This window comes from Bicyclus anynana, chromosome 5 (assembly GCF_947172395.1).
Source record: "Bicyclus anynana chromosome 5, ilBicAnyn1.1, whole genome shotgun sequence".
Classification (NCBI taxonomy): Eukaryota; Metazoa; Arthropoda; class Insecta; order Lepidoptera; family Nymphalidae; genus Bicyclus; species Bicyclus anynana.
The window spans coordinates 7,429,948-7,453,212 of record NC_069087.1 but is presented as its reverse complement, the minus strand read 5'-3'; the positions used below and the strand labels follow the sequence as shown (position 1 = coordinate 7,453,212).

General features: G+C 35.7%; 1 protein-coding gene across 1 annotated transcript in view; it reads right to left on the bottom strand.

The window, feature by feature from the left end:
- Window positions 1-20,083, bottom strand: part of LOC112053257 (BMP-binding endothelial regulator protein-like) — an 87,042-nt gene extending 66,959 nt beyond the window's left edge. The window contains exon 1 of the mRNA XM_052881797.1: window positions 19,721-20,083. The gene's annotated coding sequence lies outside the window, so the exon portion shown is untranslated. The remainder of the gene's footprint in view (window positions 1-19,720) is intronic.
- Between the last annotated feature and the right edge of the window lie 3,182 nt (window positions 20,084-23,265).

The window sequence follows — 23,265 nt, the reverse complement described above, 5'->3', positions numbered from 1 at the left end:
ATACACACTTACACACAAACTTTCGCCTTTATAATATTAGTGTGAAATGTGATAGTGTAGCAAAATAATAAGAAGAAGGAAAAACAAAATGAATGCGAACCACAAATTATTTATTAACGTTCATAAATTATGAATAAGTCAAGTCAATTTGTATTAATCTCGTTATATTATAAAAAAAAAACGTCGAATACCTATTGAAACAAGATATTTAAAAAATCCAATGTGACGCGGAGCTTACCAGTCCGCGGTGGCGATTATTATCGAAGACAAGTTTAACGTAACTACAGAAGCCGGAAGCTTTCGACATGCATACATTCGATTTGATAGTGACCACAATTTCTTTGATTAACTCGTTTTATTTGTTTAAATAAGTGTAAGAATTCTTTATTTATTCTTTACAAGTTAGCCCTTGACTACAATCTCACCTGATGGTAAGTGATGATGCAGTCTAAGATGGAAGCGGAGTAATTAGTTAGGAGGGGGATGAAAATCCATACCCCTTTCGGTTTCTACACGGCATCGTACCGGAACGCTAAATCGCTTGGCGGTACGTGAATTTTTTTTTTTTATTCTTTACAAGTTAGCCCTTGACTACAATCTTACCAAATGGTAAGTGATGATGCAGTCTAAGATGGAAGCGAGGTAACTTGTTAGGAGGAGGATGACAATCCATACCCCTTTGGGTTTCTACACGGCATCGTACCAGAACGCTAAATCGCTTGGCGGTACGTCTTTGCCGGTAGGGTGGTAACTAGCCTAATTAAGAAAATCTCAATCTGCCCAGCCGGGGATCGAACCCAGGACCTCCGTTTTGTAAATCCACCGCGCATACCACTGCGCCACGGAGGCCGTCAAAATCAACCGTCATCAACGTTTTTACACGTTTTTTTGGCGGACGGCTTTCTTTTTTTATTATTAACCCCCGACGCAAAAAGAGGGGTGTTATAAGTTTAACATGTCTGTCTGTCTGTCTGTCAGTCTGTCTGTGGCACCATAACTCCCGAACGGATGATGCGATTTCAGTTTAGTTTTTTTATTTGAAAGGTGACTTATGGGCGAGTGTTCTTAGACATGTTTGATGAATATCGGTTGAGCCATTTAAAAGTTCTGGGAGTTGAAAGTAGGGAAGAATAACCGAATGTCTGCAAATAAACTCAAATGGGGTCTCAAATGAAAGGGCACTGAAAGATAATATTGATGACTTGATCGAGTGTGAATTAATAATTTCTTGACTGATGACTGATATAGCTAAATTGTTAGGAGGAGGATGAAAATCCACACCTCTTTCGGTTTCTACACCACATTCTACCGGAACGCTAAATCGCTTGGTAAGCAGCATATTTAGAACACATGTTTGTACGGGGGACAGAATATTTTAACGTAGGTACTTATATTTAGATAAAGTTATAACCTACATAAAGAAGGAAAATCGTTTATAAAATACAAAATCCGGGAAACTATTTAGATAAACTAGTAAACCGAAATCAATCGATTCTACGAAAAACTGCAATTGGCAAAACTTGGCACTGGCTTTATAAGCGTATTTACATAAGAATGATTACCATGCCCCTATGTATTTATACACATACACAAATGATAAAGAAAATAATTCCTCTACATTAAAAAAAAAATAATAAGAAATTCAATATCACGTGTCTCAAAAACGAAAAAAGGTAGAGAAAAACATCGTGCAGGTTTCCCTGCATACCTTTTCTTAATTCTCTACGTGTGTGAAGTCTGTCAAGCCGCATTGGGCCAGCGTGGTGGACCATTGGCCTAACCCCTCTCATTCAAAGAGGACACTCGAGCTCAATAGTGAGCCGAATATGGGTTGCTAATGATTAAACAACAGTAGAAACCGAAAGGACATTGAATATAATTATAAATTAAATATTTGAATATTGAATATTAAAATTTTTTTTAGATTTATTACGCTTGCGATTATAACCTCATTGTGTAGTATTTCCGTTAATTTACATTTTGTGAAATCTAATTAATTTGATAGATCATATTCAGATACTAGTGCGTATGTACTTACTCATACTTATAACCGTTAATTAGTTCATTATACTAATCATTCATCATAGATACCTATCTACCTTTGATTTATGAATCTATGTACATAATACTTAACGTTATTATTTAGTTATTAATTAGTGTTATATAATAAATAAACAGACACCGCAAGAGCTCGAGCGATATTTAATACATTATACAGGATGTATCGCCAATAACAAAACCTTTTACGATTTTAATAGGCAATTTTGACACCCCAAGACAAATACGAGTAAATGACAAGTTTCACGTGATTGCGTTTAAAATCAGACACCATATGTATTTGTTGTTTGAGTCGATAAAATGGGATGATGATCTTTTTAACAAGTAAATTATTGATGAAACATCCTGTATAGTTTTGTGGTTATATTAGCATTGTAATAAGAATAAAATGTGTTACTTTGTCCTACACGCAGATTAAAAGGGCAACTGAGTAGGTAATTGAAACGTTGACTCATAATTTTCAATTATAAATAAAACAAAACGGTAAAGTTCATCACAATACGCCTTGAACTTTAGGTCATTGACCTTACAGTATTTTGGAATGACTTCTAGAAGCAAAACAGATATAAAGTATATACGATAGTCACTCAATGGGCGATAGTACGAGCTATGCTCGGAGTATCTCTGCGTGATCTAATCAGAAATGAGGAGATCCGCAGAAGAACCGTTATAGATCAAGTACTTGGGAAGATTAAGTGGCAATGGGGAGGACACATAGTTCGAAGAGCCGATGGTTGAGCTCCCAAGGTTCTGGAATGGCGAACCCGCACTAGAAACCGCAGTGTAGGTCAACGCCTTACGAGGTAGACTGATGTCATCAAGCGAGTCGTAGGTATACGCTGGATTCAGACGACTCAGAGTCGTGATGTTTGGAAGTCCCTACAAAAGGCCTATGTCCTGCAGTGGACATTCATCGATATGATGATGATGATATACGATGACTCAGTAGGTCCACGATTAGGGCCTTCAATCAAATCCGACTTAGTACAAGGTGTTCTAAGAAGTGTTGCTCTATAAAGGCAATGTTTTCCACTTAATATGAAATGGAACATTTTCACAAAAATAAACTATTGATTCATTTTCCATTTTTTGACCAGTAGATCAATATAGGTGTTATCTACTAATTGATTCCAAAGAGAGCGTAGCTAAGTATGCATAGATTTTTATTAGCATAAAAAATAATAAAAAAAACTACCCTTTAACCTCTTATAATATTAGTTTAGCTTTTAAGTAACTGAACTAAGTATTTAAGCTCAATCATAATTGGTTACATTATTTAGGTTTATTAAAAATAGTCCCTATAAAAATATAAGTAATATCGCGACCACAACTGTTTAATGAATAAATTTCACATTTTTTTCAATTTGCAATTGACTCAAAACGATAACCAGGACTTATATGCGTAGTGGAAAACTATTCCACAGAACAATAGGGTGAGATATGAGATGAATTATTAATAGAGTTAATGAGGCGCGCCGAGCATGGCCGCGATAGCAGGGTGAGCGGTGCGACCTCGCTCACAGATAGTGCCCACGCAGCCTGATTGTCGCCAACACGTCCAAACCAACAGAGCGCACTTTTTTACATTCACCCTTAGACAACTGTGACCCTAAACGTCGGGGATTAAGGACTATTATACCGTACCATACTGTAGATTGTGCGTATTTCGTGCGTAGTTAACTGAAATTCCGTAGCTAGATCTTACGCTTGATCGTTTTGCTTAAGACTTTATTAAAACTTTGAAAAATTCCGCAAAAACTACATAGTTATATTTTTAATTATACTAATCCATCAACACGTGCATCTATTATATGCTCCGCCCTGATAATTAACGTAGATTTTATTTAATTGAAGTATTTACTTCAATGCGTTCAAAAATTCAATAAACAGACATGGGACGTCATCAACCTGACATGTTTAAAAGTATTCCGATGTATATACAATTCTAATTATAAATTGTATAAATACAAGTAAATATGTTTATGACCTAATACAGTGTTATGCGATTTAATTAATTCATCTATTTATGCATAATTAGAACCCGTGACACAGGCAAACGAGAAATCGAAAACCACTGAGACGTACCAAGATGATGGATGGGAGGTAGTTTAGGTATAGTTAGTAGACGTCTTCCTATAACGGATTTTGCAACAGATTAAGGAGGTCTAAGAGCGCATGAAGACGCGGGCGTCCGCTAGTCTTCGTTAAACGCTATTTTTATTCAAATCAACCACTCTTACGCCTGTTGCCCCGGCACCACACGGAGGCAACGACACGCAATGATTACGTTCATGTGACTAATATTTTCGCCCTACTTAACAAACACTGTCACCAGCGTCGGTGCGAACGGCACGGTCAATAAAAAAAACAAAACCACGACTAACCGCAACAATAAGGGCCAGCGCAGACATTGTTTTTGAAAAATACGGGTCGGGGGTTACCCAAACGAATGAACCCGGGGAAACGCAGTTCCAAAATTCAAAATTAAGTATAATATAGCGAATTGTCAGTTATAAAAAATCCAGTGTAAAATATAATTATATCATTAAAAAAACAATGCAAATTGTAAACCTAATATTACACTTACAAGTACATATTTTGAGAGAAAATAATTATATGAAACATGAGTTTCTGTTAATTTAATAAAATTATTACAGTAGAGAGAGTGTACCTGTAAATCAACCTCCTAATCATCATCATCATATCAGCCAATGGACGTTAACTGCAGAGCATAGGCCTTTTGCAGGAACCTTATCACGATCCTGAGATAACATCCAGCGAATCCCTGCGACTTGGTTGATGTCGACCATCACTGCGTTTCCTAGCATCCTTTTCTAACCTCTTAATACTTTTTGTTAACCTGGTACTTTGTTTTACGCTTTTGCTTTGTGTACTCTTTGGTTAAGTCTGTTTAGTCTACTGTATGCATCTTTTTTATTTGTGTGTGACGGAAAAAGCAGATGGCCCACTTGATGTTAAGTGGAATACCATCGTCTCTAACAGTAGGTAACATACAGTACATGCTAGGAACTTGCTACCCTACGCTCTTCAACCTTTTCAACGCATACAGGATTAATCCTCTTATATAGCTTTCATTACTCGGTAAGCTAGCGAGCAAAAATTTACGTAGCATTTGGATGCATGTTAAAACAATTTTTTTTTTCTGTAGCAAACTGTTGTTGTTATCTACGATTACAATATCAGATTTGGTAAATAACAATTATCTATACATAATTAATATCAAGAAATGTTAATGAACATGACTGTACCTGCAGTAAAAAATACTTCCTTACAAATAAATTAAACAAATAAGTATTACAATGTTTTAATTTATATTATAGGTTTAGTTGTTATTTTATTTCAGATCTATTTCACAATATCTTAAAAATTGTCAGCATATACTTGTTTAGATAATGTTTATTGTATAGGTATCTATAAGTGGTGTTGCAAAACTTTAATACGGATTGCTAGTACAGCGACCGTTCGCGTCTGCATGATAAGAGGGGTCGAGTTCCCATTCACGCTATAATTAAATAAAATGAATGGAAGTATAATACGTCTTAGTAATTCACATTACTCAAGTCATTATTCTCGGAAGACCCGACTTAGCAAGTGATGCTGTGGTTTGTTGATAAAAATGATTGATTCATTCATTGAAATGTATACGGTATTGGATTGAATGATCGCGTCGTACGGATTTTATGTACTGTCGAACATCGCTACTTATGTTACATTTTTTTACTTGAAAATTTTCTGGTATTTTTTAAATTAGCATTTTAATTATAAGTATCTACTTTTAAAAGCTATTTCAACGGATACTATAAGGAGCACTCAATGCTTAGCACGGATATGTCTCCTCTCTCTTATGCTAAGGACTCATTTTATGGGGTAATTCTGTGGATTTTATAAAAGTTTTTAGAGTTCAAAAAAACGTAAATACGTTGTATATGTGGAGCAGATTCTCTACAATCCTGTAAACCGCTATTTAAACGTGATAAAATTCTTCCTTTGCCGTGTCTTTAAATTCTTGAGCTCTCTGTTTTTATGGGAAACATAGTTACGCGGTTACGCGATCAAATAGATTTCAAAATAAATTTACAGTGCCACGACAATAGGTAAATATACTTAGAAATAGTGTATACTTACTTTATCTGTAGGTATATGTAGTTTACAATCATTTACTGAGAGCTTAAAAAATTTTAACGGAAGAATATATGTATAAAATACATAATGGAATATTACACGATTGACGAATTTGGATCAATGTTTATAAATGAAAAAAATGTAAAATTTTAATATTTTTGACATTATTTCATTTGATTATTATCAGTATGGTTTTTTATTTGTATAATGTAATTCTTGCACGTTGAATTTGGCAGATTGTGATTGAAACAACTGTATATTACCGCATTTATATAATTATGCGCATTGTTTAAATCTAATTGATTTATTGCCATATTTAGGTACCTACTACATAAATGTTATCAATAAATAAAATTCTCTTACTTATTGCTTATCGTTAACTATGTCAAGTGGGAAAATTGCAACTCAAAGTTGAATTAACCTGATGGATAGAATGTATCCATAAGTACATAGATAAGATTTAAAGCCTATTAAATTTGGCTGAATCACTCAGTTAGTTAGGTAGATACTTATTTGTATGACTAACACCTAACACACATTAAATATACTAGTACAAATAATGCGTAGGAAAATAGCGGATGCCCGCGACTTCGTCCGCGTAAGCTTTGATCTCTATTATAAACTCATTCATCATCATCATCATCATATCAGCCGATGATGATTGCCACTTCAGCTTCGCAACTCGTTGTGCTATGTCATTGACTTTGGCTCTTCTGCGGATCTCCTCATTTCTGATTCGATCACACAGAGATACTCCTAACATAGCTCGTTCCATCGCCCGCTGTATGATTTCTTATGAGGCCCATACTTCTACTAACTTATTACTAGGTATTTATTATACTTTTTATTACCTATTACTAATTTATGCTTTGCTATAGTCCAGTCCTAATTAATTGAAGAATTGAATTTAACCCACAGCTAATATGTATATTTTTTTAAACATATTAAAATAACGGTGTACCTATTTCGATCCTGATTTATATATTTAGCCCTTTTAGGGGTGGATACTAAGTATGTATACCTATGTATAATAATATAATAGTTTATAAATAAAATAGTATCAAATAATTTAAATTTATATAAATATGTATTGCATTTTTTTAGATAATATTTTGTTTGGAAAGAGATTATACCTAAATAATCCCTTGTCTAAGATATAAAAACCTCGTCAATATTTGATTGTAATTTATTTCCCGTTTTCGTTGAATGGCCTGATCTTAGAAGAAAAAAGAGGTAGATAGGTTATACGCGGACCGCAAGTGGCACGTTAAAACTATGCTAATTAGCAAACCTGAGCTTTGACAACGCCGCTGAAATATTTTTTGTATGCATCGATGGTAGTTTATGTAACCTATCTACCTCTTTTTTCTTCTGACATAATTGTTGAATGGATCTATATTATCTACGTAGATATTACTATTTCGCGAAGGAATGTGGTCATTTCGCAATAATGAGTAAGACAATTGGAATTTCGCGATAAAAGCAATCGAGATATAAGAAAACAATCATTTCCTCAAAAGGAGGATCCGATATAATCCGAATTCTTTAAATTATTACCTACATAGATATAGATAGTGATGACTACGTCACACATAATTGATGACGATATGCGATAAGCGGTATTTGATTGGTGCTAATTTACATTTTTTCAATAACAGCGATATTAAATATTTTAATATGAAAAACATATTGGCGCCGAGCACTAACATAATAAAAATCATGGCGGTTTCGCAATAATTGACCCTACAATCCATACACCATTAAAAAATGGAGACCTGTTTAATAGAGAAGTGTATTTTTTTTTTAATTTTCACTAGATGTATGTTATTAATGCGCACGAAGTAACAGGCATCCGCTTGTTAGTTTAGTCATCAACAACATCATCATCATGATCATCATCATCATCATCATCATCATCATCATCATCATCATCATCATCATCCTCATCATCATCATCATCATCATCATCCATCATCATCACTAGGAGTGAGGGTATGGAGCTTAAACCCACCACGCTACTCCAATGCACGTTGGCAGACTTAGGATTAAGAAATTAAATATCACGTGTCTCAAACGGTGAAGGAAAAACATCGTGAGGAAACCTGCATACTTGAGAATTTTCGTAAATCTCTGCGTGTGTGAAGTCTGCCAATCGGCATTTGGCTAGTGTGTACTATTGGCCTAACCCCTCTCATTCTGAGAGGAGACTCGAGCTCAGCAGTGAGCCGAATATGGGTTGATAATGATGATGATGAAACTTAGGGTAGGTATATAATGTCAAATTCATTAATAACTATACTATCAGCTGATGTAATGATAATGATTCTGATGTTAGTTTAGTAAAATATTGATAATATTATAAATTCTTGTACCTACTAAATATATTAGACGTATTGTTGAAAAAAAGGTACTCTAATTAAAAAGCACGTTACAGAAAACTGTTTACATTATCTATTGTAAATAAAAATAAAGTTATTGAGAAGATTAGCTATGTCGCATAATAAGGAACCACTTACCTCAATACTTGGTGGATTATCTATTTAGGTATTATAAGTCCCAGAATTTAAGCCACTAATGAAGATAATAATTGTATTTATTATTAGATTAGGTACCTAGAAAGCACCTAAATCGGTATTTTACTTGTGCCTTATTTTAGTCCTAAGTATATGGGTGACGGGTTAGGGTTAGATATTGTAAATGTATGTAGGTATGTTGTAAATGATAATGACTGAAACCGATTCATTAACGTTCTTACGAACCCCTTGATTCGGAGAGAACCCCCTGAAGCCCAGATGGGCTGGATGACTATTAAAAAAAATATTGAAAAGCGTAATTCATAGCGCGGCTAAGTGTCGCCGCACGCGAGCCACAAAGGCCGCCACAAGAAGCAAGAAGGGACCACAAAATTAGCTGAAGCGCGCGACAGCCATTTGTCGACACTTGCGTCGGTGGCTGCTACTTTTTTTAACCCATGCTTGCAGATCATAATGGACTCGAACGAAGAAGCTTTAATTGCGCTGCTTAAGATAAGAAAACGTCGTCATAGAAGACGAATCCATAGTTATCATCCAATTGCGTGGCGTGTTGCGGCGTTTTTATAGGCGTTTAGTGGCCGGTGCGGGCCACAAGAAGCGAGCAGCGACGATTGTAATGGCCACTGGCGTCAACTGTGTGCAGCGAGTTCATACAAATTGTATGAAAACTACTGGAAATATGCCGGTAGCGGCGTTTTGTGGTTGTGGCCAGTGGCCCGTGTGCGTGAGCCCTAAGACTCGAACCTGGGACCTCTTGATCCGTAGTCGATCAGGTTAACAACTAGGCCAACGAGACAGCTGATATACAGATAGATACATATTTGTATATGAGATGCATCATCATTAAAGCTAGATCGCAGACAAGCAACAACTTGTCACAAAGAAAAAGTACGCATATTCATTACGTGATTTATCACCTCGATATAGAGCCAGTGTATAGGTATAAGATTAAGCAGCGTGAGAAATTTCAGCGTGCATCTACAGCGTTGCGTAAGGTAAGGCTTGTATTGTCGCCATACTAATACCATGTTATTCATAAGCTTAGCTTAAGGTATGTTCGGTGGTATTCGTATAGGAAATAGAGACATAGCTAATGTGTCTAATTTTGTTTTCTAAAACCATCGTACTTAAGGGCGTGGCCTAAACAAACGAACTTTATTAAATGTGTAATACATAATTGCCTGTTTAATTTTTAGTGAAAAAAGTACACAGCGTATCATCAATCATAATCATAATCAAATCGTATTCTGAAAATATATTTTCGGCCTCCGTGGCGCAGTGCCGGCCTCCGTGGCGCAGTGGTATGCGCGGTAGATTTATAAAACGGAGGTCCTGGGTTCGATCCCCGGCTGGGCAGATTGAGATTTTCTTAATTGGTCCAGGTCTGGCTGGTGGGAGGCTTCGGCCGTGGCTAGTTACCACCCTACCGGCAAAGACGTACCGCCAAGCGACTTAGCGTTCCGGTACGATGCCGTGTAGAAACCGAAAGGGGTGTGGCATTTCATTATCCTCCTAACAAGTTAGCCCGCTTCCATCTAAGACTACATCTTCATTTACCATCAGGTGAGATTGTAGTCAAGGGCTAATTTGTAAAGAATAAAAAAAAATATGTTCGATGGTATTCGTCATATAGGAAGTAGAGGCATAGCTAATGTGTCAAATTTTGTTCTAAAACCAGGGTACCCAAGGCCTGGCCTAAACGAACACATCTGTAATAAATGTTTAATACATAATTGGCTGTTTAATTTTTAGTGAAAAAGTAAATAGCGTATTATCAATCATAATCATAATCAAATCGTGTTCTGAAAATACGAGTACCCATAAGGATCTATTACAACCACAAATTTATTCAAAACGATATGAGGTATAGATTTTACAGAAAAGTACCTTGATTCTGCTTAATTTAGCTATTTACGGCGCCTTAATGTACTGTATTCATAAAACTTAAGAGATTAAGTAACTAATTGTTAAATAAAACAAAACTAAAATGAAATTTCAAATATAATTACTTTATAGTTTTTCTGTAAATCTTCTTGATTTAAAACATAAAACACATTTTATCAAAGCTTTTATTTAACCAAGCTAATTCAAAAATTTTAAAGGATTCGTAACGAAATTTTCCGAATAAAATGCATTTATACCTACAGAAAAACCGAATAAGCATCAATTAGAACCATTGAAAGCTTTTTCAGTAAAAAGCTTTTCAAATAAACACATAAATACTGAATTTATTTAACCCTTATTTTTAAAATTCTTACCTAAAAATACAAGTTACAAAAGTATCTATTGAAAACGAAACCAATCCATCCAATTACTTTCAAAACGTTATTACCTTAGTAGAGAATCGGGGATTAAACATAAATTTCGTAATAAGTTCCCTCACAATGAAGCAGTTACTCAGAGATTTACTTTCGGTCACCGTTGTGAATTAACATTTAAGTGTAGAGTGCTACGAATAGCAGAACACGAGGGTTCATAAATAAATGTACATTCATTCCAACTTTAGCTTAACCGCAAAGCCTATATATACCATATATTTAACTAGATGTGCTCCTACAGTATTACTATTAAACAATTTACTATCAATGTGATATAAGTGGCTCAAGTATGCGTCTCTGACAGAGAGTTACAAATTTGTACCTTTTGCCGTGGAGACCCTTGGGCCATGGAGTCGCAGTGCCAAAAAATTTCATCGAATAATTTCACCGCGGCTAGTTGCCTCGACTGGTGACAGAAGGGCTGGCTCATTTTTTGAGCAAAGGATCAGCCTGGCTGTCTAGCGCGGAAATGCAGTCAGTATTCTTGCCACCATTCCACGTGGGCATGATTTATATAGTTATTAGGATAAGTTAGCTCAAGTTCCAAACAATTTAATGTAATTCGTTAAAAAAATTTCATCCAGTACCGATCAGCCATTCTTGAATTATAATGCTAACTCATCCGATTTTAAAATCAGGTTAGTAGGTAGAATAGGCGTGAAAGCGTAACAAACAAACACACATTAGCAACCTAAATACCTAATATTAGTTGGGAAATCAGGATTATCAGGATTGCTTTAATGTGGCTTTAGCTGCTAAAGTAAATGCGAGTGCTGATTATCACTAAGCATATAAAAGTGAGCCGTGATAGCCCAGTGGATATGGCCGCTGCCTCCGATTCCGGGTGATGTGGGTTCGAATCCGGTCCGGGCCGGTCCGGAACTTTAAGTTATTAAATGTCATGTGTCTCAAACGGTGAAGGAAAAACATCGTGAGGAAAGGAATACCAGTAAGTTTTCTTAATTCTGTGTGTGTGAAGTCAATCAGCAATGGGCCAGCCAGCGTGGTGGATTATTGGCCTAACCCCTCTTAATCTTAGAGGAGACTCGAGCTAAGCAGTAAGCCGAATATGTTATTGATGTTTGATGATGACATAAAAGTAATATATTTTCTCATTAGTTATATAAAACCAAATTAATTAAAATATTTTGTAAATAAAAAATAAGACGATCTTAATGCTGATAGTCTTGAGCGTATTATAAAAAAATATATATTAAAGACTTAGCGTTACTTAGACTTGTACCTACTTAATGAATACTTTTTGTTTCCGCAAGAGACAATTAAAAAAGATTAATTGTATAAATTATATCTGTGATATACTTTACTGTAATATAACGATAGTCTAGACGTATGTAGTAATTAGAGTTACATGCCAAAGAGCTTCCTCGTTATAGATTACCAATCAATTCGCTTCTGGGATAGGATTGATTATTATTCTAGTTTCTTAGAAACTGCCTAATACCGTTTTCACACACAATCTTTCTTTACATTATGTTTTTCTATCCGAGTTTTCGTTAGTCTGATTCACATGAACTACTAGTCACGGGTTTATAAATACCACCCTAATAGGTAATGGTACACTTTAGAATATAAATCTATTAATAGTCCCGGACGTAGAGTCAGATGCTTTAAGTGTATTAGTAATATTTTATATTTATAAGTAAGGGGGCGACTATCTGAACAACTGTTCTGACTCACGATCTTTCGCTGAAAATGATGAAACATTGGAGTCTGCTCGACCAAATGTTCCCATTGTAAAGTGCTAGTTCAACCTAAGATTATATCGTTCATTAGGTTCATTCATTAGGTGTACTGTATTAGAATCTATAATTATAAAGCAAAAGAGTTTGAGTTTCAATGTAATCTTTGTTAGTAAGCTAACGGACTCTGGAACCCAACTCGACTAAAGTTATTCAGTTGCATTCATCAATTCAATTTGTATTTCTATAAACATTACTACTGGACCAGGCTTTTCATCTTATAGGAATTTGTTGCCGCGTGATCGAACTATTCAATTTCAACTTTTTTATTAGAACGGAGAACTTTGGCCAAAAGTTCTTTAAAATCGACAAAAATGTTCGAATCGAAAAATGCATACGCTGGAAATGTCCAAGAAAATCGATTGCATTAATTAGGTATTGAGAATACTTTGTCGAGTATTGTTTAATAATATGTTTATCGGACATTTGTTAATGTTATCTTATATTTTTCTGATCTAATATGAATCATATTATTTTCTATGATAACACATAGATCCATATCTTCTTAACACAAATCAATTGATGATAAGTCTTTTTCGGAAAATACAAAAAGAAAATAAAAAGTCATCATTTTTGAACATGTCACAAAAGGATGACTATTTATTTTATTTATGAATATACAAATTCATTTCAGAAAAAGTGGATTATTGGCTACCTTTTTTACGCAGAGATATGATACAATCCTCATAGATATCTTCTCGCCATAGGGAGGCAAGAAAGTTATCATTGGCAACCCTAACCTAAACCAATATCTTATCCCTGAATAGGGTTTAGCGATGAATCACTTAATATTTCACGATTCTTTTCCTGGTAATCTGTAATACAGTTATATGAATCATTCATTTGCTGAGACATTATATTTTGTACAAGAGCTTTGGAAATATAGAAGCATATTTTAGTAGATCTTTCTGATTCAATTTTGCCATTGGAATAGCTGTCGAATATATTTTCCTGGATATATCATAATTAATAATTTTTAGATTTCTTTAAACTACTTTTATTCGTCTTCCATCAGTTACAAGTTTAATTATTGAGCACGTAAAAAGAACTTCCTTGTCCATATTAGGCAAATATCTGGATTACAAAATAATCCAAAATCATCTAAGCGCTTAAACGCACTTTTCTAAGCTACAAATACAACGAATTTTCAACTCGCTATCCTTTAATCCTAGTGATGAACGAAAGGAACTTTTAGAATAAAAAGTTAACACAGACAGCACCGTACTATTTCGTTATGTTAAAGACTAATCTTGATTTAAAGCAGTTATTTTTCATTTTGCATGTAAACATGATACTAAGAAAGTTTGTTTTGTCATACGAGTCCGAAATCTGATAAGAGATAACAACGTTATAAATTAAGGCTTCGGAAATTCCAATATACCCAAAATTTAATTTACCATAATCATATCGTCTAAAAGAAGTTTGTGGTTTACAAGGAGAGGTGTAAACGAGGAAGTCTTACGGTACCATAATACTTATTGTGCTTTGAAGATAAACAAGTTTAGAGGTAAAACACATTGTGGTATTACATTAAAGAAATAATTTATTTCAAGCCTCGTGTTAATCCTAAAAGCTTTTTGTACTTTATTGATTTACGTACAAAAGCTTTTTAATAACGATAATTCTAAGACCCTTAAATTGAGGCGTCCGCGCCATTTTATAAGTAAACATTTTAGCGAATTTATTTTGTTTATTTGAATATCTTGATACATTTTTGTGTTTACATTAAAATATTATTCTAAGTAAAGAATGAGTTTAATGGGATTTCATCCGTATAAGATTTTCCTTAATTTAATTTCAAACTAAAGTAAAGCGCATGTATTGCTCCAAGTTCATTATTGTAACTGTAAAATCCTTCTCTTGTGTTCGGCTGGTTATAATTATTATAGTTTAGCAATTTATTAACTACTAGCAAACTCCCGCAACTTCGTCCGCGTAAAATCTATGTAAACCTACAATTTACAAAAAATGCTCTATTTCACCCTCTTCTATTTATATTTTTTTAGTGTTTTTATATAGTAAATAGTTCACTAATAACTTTACAAACATATAACTCAATACATGAACGATAACATTGATAAAAAACTAAACCTCTTTTTACCTCTTTAGGGGTACAATTTTATGTAACTTGAAAAATGAAGGACTTTGGAAACAATATTTCAACCCATATTTAACACCTCTTCGATTTTATTTTCACGACAAAAAGTATCCCATAACCTTTTCCGTATTATGGTCTCAAATCGTGCCAACTTTCATTTGAATTCATTAAGTAGTTTCAGAGTGACACCCGGTCATAAAAAAAAAAAAAAAATTGGCTTTAGTATCGATTACGTACATAATGCTCAACAACAAAAAATTTACCTATTAAGGTTTTATTATAGACTAGCGGACGCCCGCGACTACGTCCGCGTTTCAGAATTCAGCGTGCGAAATTCAGTTTTTTACAAACTCACGGGAACCATGATTTTTTTCCGGAAGAAAAGTAGCCTATATGTGTTAATCAGAAAAAATCTATTTCCATTCCAAATTTCAGCCAAATCGCTTTAGTAGCCGCACCGCAAAGGAGGTACAAACATACACACTTAGACACGAACAATCGCCTTTACAATATTAGTGTACCTAATCTATATTCCAATTAAACTGAGTATATTCCTCGAATCTTGACACACAATGATACGGTCGAAATATTTCAAATTTTCCCTGTAACGATAACGATATAGGTAACAAGCAATACGCAACAAAGCTCCGGTGAATGCTTGATAATAATGTGTTTGTTACGTATATTTACATGAGATGATGATTCACGACTAGTATTTTAACTACTTATTCTATAACTAGCGGACGCCCGCGATTTCGTCCGCGTGTAAATCGATTAAAACTTTCAACCCCTATTTCACCCCATTAGGGATTAAATTTTAAAAATTCTTGAATCACATTATATTTTGTATTTGTTTTATGATTTATGGACAAATTTTTAAATCTATATGTAACTATAAAAATTAAGGACTTTCCATACAAACTTTCAACCCCTATCTCACCCCCTACTTATTTTATTTTCGCAATATAAACTGTGCCAAGTTTCATTTGAGTTTATTCTGTAGTTTCAGCCTGATGCCTGGTCAACATAAAATACAGACAAACAGACAGAAAATAAAAATAAAAAATATATAGTTTTTTGGCTTTAATATCGGTTATATAATGCCCCCCAACTTTCAAAATACCTTCAATGTACAGAATTGGTCTTGCTACAGTTTTATTGTAAGTATAGATATAGATAGATATAGATATAGATTACATGAGATGATGATTCACGACTAGTATTTTACCTAGTTACTTGTCTTATAATATATCAATTGTCAATGTATATTGACATGTGAATGTTTGGTTCAAGTATTTCAACACAATTTATAAGATTGACGTTATAGTCCTTTGTCCAGACGTTGATAATTATAATGAGATCACGTATTTCTCGTGCTTGCAGTTTTTGTATTTAATTAATAAAAACACTAAACATTTATTTCATAATTTTACGTAATATTTTTTTTTAAGTTGATATGCAGCGTAACAAAAGAAAATATGCCATGTAGAACGTTGAGTCAACTATTGTTGTTTCGATAGTCGTTTCAGTCAATGGTAGTCGTTTCAGTCAATGGTCTTTAAGCGAAAAGCTTCGACCAACACCATAAGAAGCTTTCGCTTAACTGCTGAATCAAGGGTCGGATACAGAAGGATTCTTGAGACGGCGCGTATTGTGAGGAGATTCCTGGCTTTGGAACCCTGACCACCGGTTGGTTGGGCACTCCCAAATGTCCCGCAGCGGGAGGGTTTAATTTATTTAATTTAATTTTTGCAATATGCATCACTAGCTCGACCGTTAAGTCAGTTAAGTTAGTCAAACTTAGATCAGTTTGATCTCGGGTTAGATCCCTATTTATTACAATTTACATTCTTACTAGCACGAGTTCCTTATCTGGTTGAAAAGGAAAGGGGATTTGTCGTGTTAAAGACATGGCTAACATTCGTCACAATATTAATCCATTTGTGGTACAACATCACTATTGCAAAATTGGCTTATTAAAATTTAATCGAAAAAAATTGTTTCTCTTAATATAACCCAAGATTTAATTGATATCTATTAAGGTTCTATAGTTACAGGGAGGCGCTAGATACAGCCGGCTCAAGACAGTTGTTTTTGGAAGTCCAATCATGAGGCCTCGAGTATGTCAAACATTATACATATTTTATGATGATGATTAAGGTCTAATAATATTACCCTGTACATATAGCTAAATATTTATATTGATTTTTTTTTAGTTTTAACCACTGAAAATGCTAACATTTTTTTTTGACACTAGGCACCTTTCGTTGCCTACCTATTTCCGTTCCAGAAACGCATCTAGGTACTTCTAATTGCTTTGACTTAGGATATAAATGTCACTTATACGGTATTATCACAAATTAACTGATTTCTAATATCCATGTTATCATCCTAATGTTCAAAGCTGTTTAGCTTTGTAATGACAAAAAGCTCATTAAAAGTTCTTTTACACAAACTTACTCATTATTATCAGAAGTTTACTTCGACGACTAAAGTAACCGGATATGTTAATACATAAGTATACCCCTAAATATTTAATCTATATCTATACTAATGTATAAAGCTGAAGAGTGTGTTTGTTTGTTTGATTGATTGAACGCGCTAATCTCAGGAACTACTGGTCTGATTTGAAAAATTCTTTCATTGTTAGAAAGCCTATTTATCGAGAATTTTTTCCAACCTAAAGCCTATTTTTCCAACGGGAACGGGAACCACGCGGGTAAAACAGCGCGCCGTCAACTAGTTCTTAATAACATGGCAAATATACTTCTCACTTCTCGAAGTCTCGAATTGTAGGTAATGGATATAAATGAAATCTACTTCATATTTGAAGTTCTTTAGAAAACCTCGCAGCACCCTTAAAAACTCCTTTGAGAAATAGCTAGGTACATGAAAACGAAGAAACTTTGCCTTGTAAGAAGAATGAAAGTTGTTTCAAGTTTTACTCATTGTTCTAAAACAACCCCTTTAGAATTCTAATTAGATACAAATTCTATACAATGGTTTATTAGCTACCGTAACAATGAAAACGCAACCTTTTGTTCAAGTAAATTATCAATAATAAAATGTGGATTAAAATCTTACTTATTGTTGAATTTTGAAAACTAATCCCTTTGAATATTATCTAATTACATCCTTTGTATAATATTCCTATTAGCCAATAAAACAATGAAAACAAAGTAGCAAATAAATCCTGTTTAGGGATGTATTTTAATTACCTACTTACAGGTTTTTTTTTTATTCCTTACAAGTTAGCCCTTGACTACAATCTCACCTGATGGTAAGTGATGATGCAGTCTAAGATAAAAGGGGGATAACTTGTTAGGCGGAGGAGGAAAATCCACACCCCTTTCGGTTTCTACACGGCATCGTACCGGAACGCTAAATCGCTTGACTGTACGTCTTTTTTAAAGTAAAAAAAGCTCTCGTGCGAATGAGGGCTGACGTATTAAAGAACGTAATTATCATCAATCAATATTTCAATTAATTTTCTAATATATAAAATTCTCTGTCACAAAGTTTGTTCCCTTACTCCTTCGAAACGGCTTGTTTCCGATTCTTATAGGATGTAAGAGTTAGGGTAGGGGTAGATAGGGGTAGGTAGGGGTAAGGTAGGGTGGGTGTTGGGTGTGAGTAGGGTAGGATATGGTTACGAAATTAGTCAAGGCGACCGGTTGTCGTTTTTTTCAAGTGATTATAACTATTTACAAGATACTAAAACATAATCAAGCTTTTTAAAATATTTGTCTGTCTGTCATTCTGTTTGTCCGGGCTAAACTTTGGAATGGCTGAACCGATTTTAATGGGTTTTTCACTGGAAAATGGTCCGAGGTTATTGGCTACTTTTAAGCCAAAATCCATTATTTACAAAATTAACTATTTATTTAAAGTACTAATTTTATTCATAAAAAGTAATTTACATGAAGACAAAAAATAAAAATAATACAAAATGAAAAAAATACGTAATACATCTCACAAATAAAATTATTAATCGCTAATAAGGGTGCCGATGACCAACTTCTTAAATTGCCTACTCGACTGTCAAAAAAGTCTATGTTTTTGAAGGATATTAATTTGCAAAGGCAATTCTAATATTCTATATCAAATAATAAAAAAAAATTGTTACACCATCAACAGGTTTATTGGCATTAGCGTAGTGATCGGCTCGCACTAAGTGACACGAATAAAATACACACCATAATATACGCACATTAGGATAAAATATGCAAAATCAATTAGCAAGTATTCGAACACTTCCCCGAATTTTATCGATAAGCTGTGATGTATGTACGAATAAATTATTTGAAAGTTTGTCGAATTCTTCACATACTTACTGTAGCTAAGTTCATCATTAACAACCCGTGTTCGGCTCACTGTTGAGCTCGAGTCTTCTCTCAGAATGGGAGAGGTTAGGCTAATAGTCCACCACCCAATGCTGATTGGCAGACTTCACACACGTAAAGAAAATTCTCAGGAATGTAAGGTTCCTCGCGATGTTTTTCCATCACCATTTGAGACACATGATAATTAATTGCTTAAAATGCACATAACTGTAAAGTTAGAGGTGCATTCCCCGACTGGATTCGATCCTACGCCCTCCGAATCGAAGGCAGTCATGTCCACTGGGCTATCGCGGCAGCTAAGTTACATCAACTTAAATATGTACTTACGTACTCATAAATACCGGCGACGTGTACGAGTAGTCAACTTGTTCGTTGCTCATATGCAACTTTCTAATATAAAGTTACAGGCGTGCATAAAATAAAATAATTACGCGCAGTACAATAAATATACAAAAAAAAAACATACCTTTCGATTCAGTTCGGTTTTCCTTCAATTATGCCATTCAGCTATACACTTCACTATTAAAAGATCGAAAACAGATCGCACAAAACAGAAATCGAAGCACGGGTATTCAGAAGAAAGCGGGTTGAAAATTGAAATAAAAGTTTCGTCTCGACACAAGCAAGTGGTCAGAGACTATCGTACTCGGAACGTGTGTTCGAATGCGAATGCGAACGTGCGTGGTCACAAGAGCCACGCGGGCTGGCGGCTGGCAGCGCGAGCACTGACTGACTACGAGTCTACGACTAGTGACTCGGTGACTCGCGAGTCGAGAGGAGGCGCCGTGGTCGGTCGCCACTGGCCGGTGCGGTCGCTCCTCGCTGCCGGCCGCCGCGACTGTGCCGGCCTGCCCCGCGCGTGCGCCGGACCTGTTCCAAGCACCACTATCTCGATTCTCAGGCTGGGTTCACACCGCGACTATCGCCTTGTTGTATCTTTTCCAATATGCATCCGATACGATTACCACGATTATTGTCATTGTACTTAATTGTTAAATCCAGTCAAAAATGATCGCCTGCATCGTGAACTAAATATTAAGACTATAAAGACAGAAGTTGCACACTCAATGAAAACATACCAAAAGCGTATTCTTAAACATCCAAATCAACTTGCAAGGAACCTAATGATGAAGAAACCTGGTACAACTTTCAAAAGGCTCAAGAGACGAGCACCACAACATGTCATGAAATAGACATTACTTTATTATATTTGGGCAAATCACTGGATTTTGCAACTAACACGCCTTAATACAAATACTTAAAAGCCCGTTGAATGTCTTAAGATAGATTGCAGAATATTGAGAGACTAAAAAAAATTGTCAAATATTTAAAAACCGGCTAAGTGCGTGTCGGGCCACGCACAGTGTAGGGTTCCGTAAATTAAACTAGCCTTATTTAAGTAGAATTAAACAATGGTGCTGAAGACCTATCTAACAATGCCTCAAATGAGAAAAAAATCATTTTCAGTTTCACACTCACTAATTTTTTTTTTTCAAATTTGCTTTTAACATTTTAATGTTATGATCGTGTAATATACCCATGCCAAACTTCAGCTTTCTAGACTTAACAGACTCAGAGTCATTACTAAAAACTTTATCTAATCAATTAACACCGGAATTTTTATGCAATTTTTGTGCTCCAAGTTGGTTTTTTAATTTGATTGGTCCCTACTATGGTACCCTAAAAAGAAAATTACGACCTTATTTATTGTAATTGTTTGAAGCGATTTACGATAATAATACGTAGAACGTCATACAGGCGACTGTCGCCCCCATGCAATCTATTAACCACTTAAGTAACAAATAATCATACCTATGTACCATACAGTGTAATACTAGTTTACGCAAATAACATTTTTTCATAAAAAAGACGTACATAGATCCTCGTGTGTCAGACACTGATGTCGCAACTCGCAATCGATGTCGCAATGAAAACGTACCACAGCGAGTTGCTCAGTGCTCTGACACAATCACAGTACGGGCTGCGGACTGCAACTCCCTCTCTATGCAAAATAAATTGCACACTTAGTATCTTATGCTACACTACCTATAGCAGAGATTATATCCACTGGGCTATAACGGGGGGTACCCGTTATAGCCCAGTGGATATAATCTCTGCTGTCGAACGAAAGGCATAGGTTCGATCCTTTTTTTTTAATACTTTACAAGTTAACCCTTGACTACAATCTCTCCTGATGGTAAGTGATGATGTAATCTAAGATGGAAGCGGGCTAACTTGTTAGGAGGATGAAAATACACACTCCTTTCGGTTTCGACATCGTACCGGAACGCTAAATCGCTTGGCGGTACGTCTTTGTCGTTGGGGTGGTAACTAGCCACGGCCGAAGCCTCCCACCATCTAGACCTAGGCCAATTAAGAAAACTTCAATCGGCCCAGCCGGCCGGCCCAGGACCTCCGTGGCCGTCTAAACCACCTCCGACTTTTAAGTTATGTGCATTTTAAGAAATTAAATATCACGTGTCTCAAACGATAAAGGAAAAACGTCGTGAGGAATCCTACATACCTGAATTTTCTTTTAATTCTCTACGTGTGTGAAGTCTGCCAATCCGCATTTGACTAACGATGGTGGACTAAAACTAACCCCTCTCATTGTGAAAGGAGACTCGTGCTTTTAAGTTTTCGAAGCGATATCGTTTGTAGAAATAGAATCGACGTGCCACATGACTACACGCCTTGGATCTTGGATCAAGCCACATAGGATAACGACTAGACCAACAAGGCAATTATGGGATAGGTCATCATCATCATCATCAGCTTGGCAACTTCTTTTGTAACACTCCCGATAATCCGCGCGATGAATGAGAAACCCACGACTGATGCACCTCACTTCCCCGCACGCACGATTTCACACCCGCGCAGTATTTCCCCCCGTCGCCCGCATATCATGGGAGAGTCATCAACGAACTTGCCAGACTATAGAATCTTAAGGTTTCAGACCCCATCGTAAAATATGAAAAATTACTAGAAAATCAAAAGAAAAGAAGAAATCAGAAATCTATTCCTACTAATATTATAAAGAGGAAATATTTGATTGTGTGTATGTTTGTTTGCATTGAATATGCTCATAAGGCTCTATGGGCCTCAGAAGAAGGACTCACACAGCGGGCGAATGAACGAGCTATGTTAGGAGTATCTCTGCGAGATCGAATCAGAAATGAGGAGATCCGCAGAAGAACCAAGGTCACGGACATAGCTCAACGAGTTGCGATGCTAAAGTGGCAATGGACGGGGCACAAAGTTCGAAGAGCCGATGGACGTTGGGGCCCCAAAGTGCTGGAATGGCGACACCGCACTAGTAAGCGCAGTGTTGGTCGACCCCCCACCAGGTGGACTGACGACATCAAGCGAGTCGCAGGGATTCGATGGATGCAGGCGGCTCAGTATCGTGATGTTTGGAAGTCCCTACAAAAGGCCTATGTGCTGCCGTAGATGTCCATCGGCTGATATGATGATGATGAATATGCTCTGAAACTACTGAATCGATTTGAAAAAATATTTCACTATCGGGATTCGGGAAGCTACACTATCCCAGAGAGTTATATAGGCTATATTTTATACCCATATTCCTAGTGGAAAGGGAACGCGGGTGAAACCGCGCGGCATCTACTAGTAACTTAATAATTCCTTACATTATTAACTTTGCTCTTTGTACATTGCCTCCACGCCAGTATCGGACCACACACCTATTCAATATCTGTGAGTCTTATCAATTACACTTTTGACACTCGTAAATAAATGTACCAGAGATAATGTAGACTAGTTTATTAGGTGCAGTGGACAATGCATTGTGGAGGTCGGGGACTGATAAAAGCCGTCTCGCAAAATAATATATGAAATAATTCACGCAAAAGTACACAGAAGATAGCGAATAAATAATTTGTTACAAATAAGATACGCGGGCGACAGGGGGAAAGACTGCACGGGTGTGAAATCGTGCGTGCGGGGAAGTGACGGGCAACAGTCGTGGGTTTTCCATTCATCGCTACACGC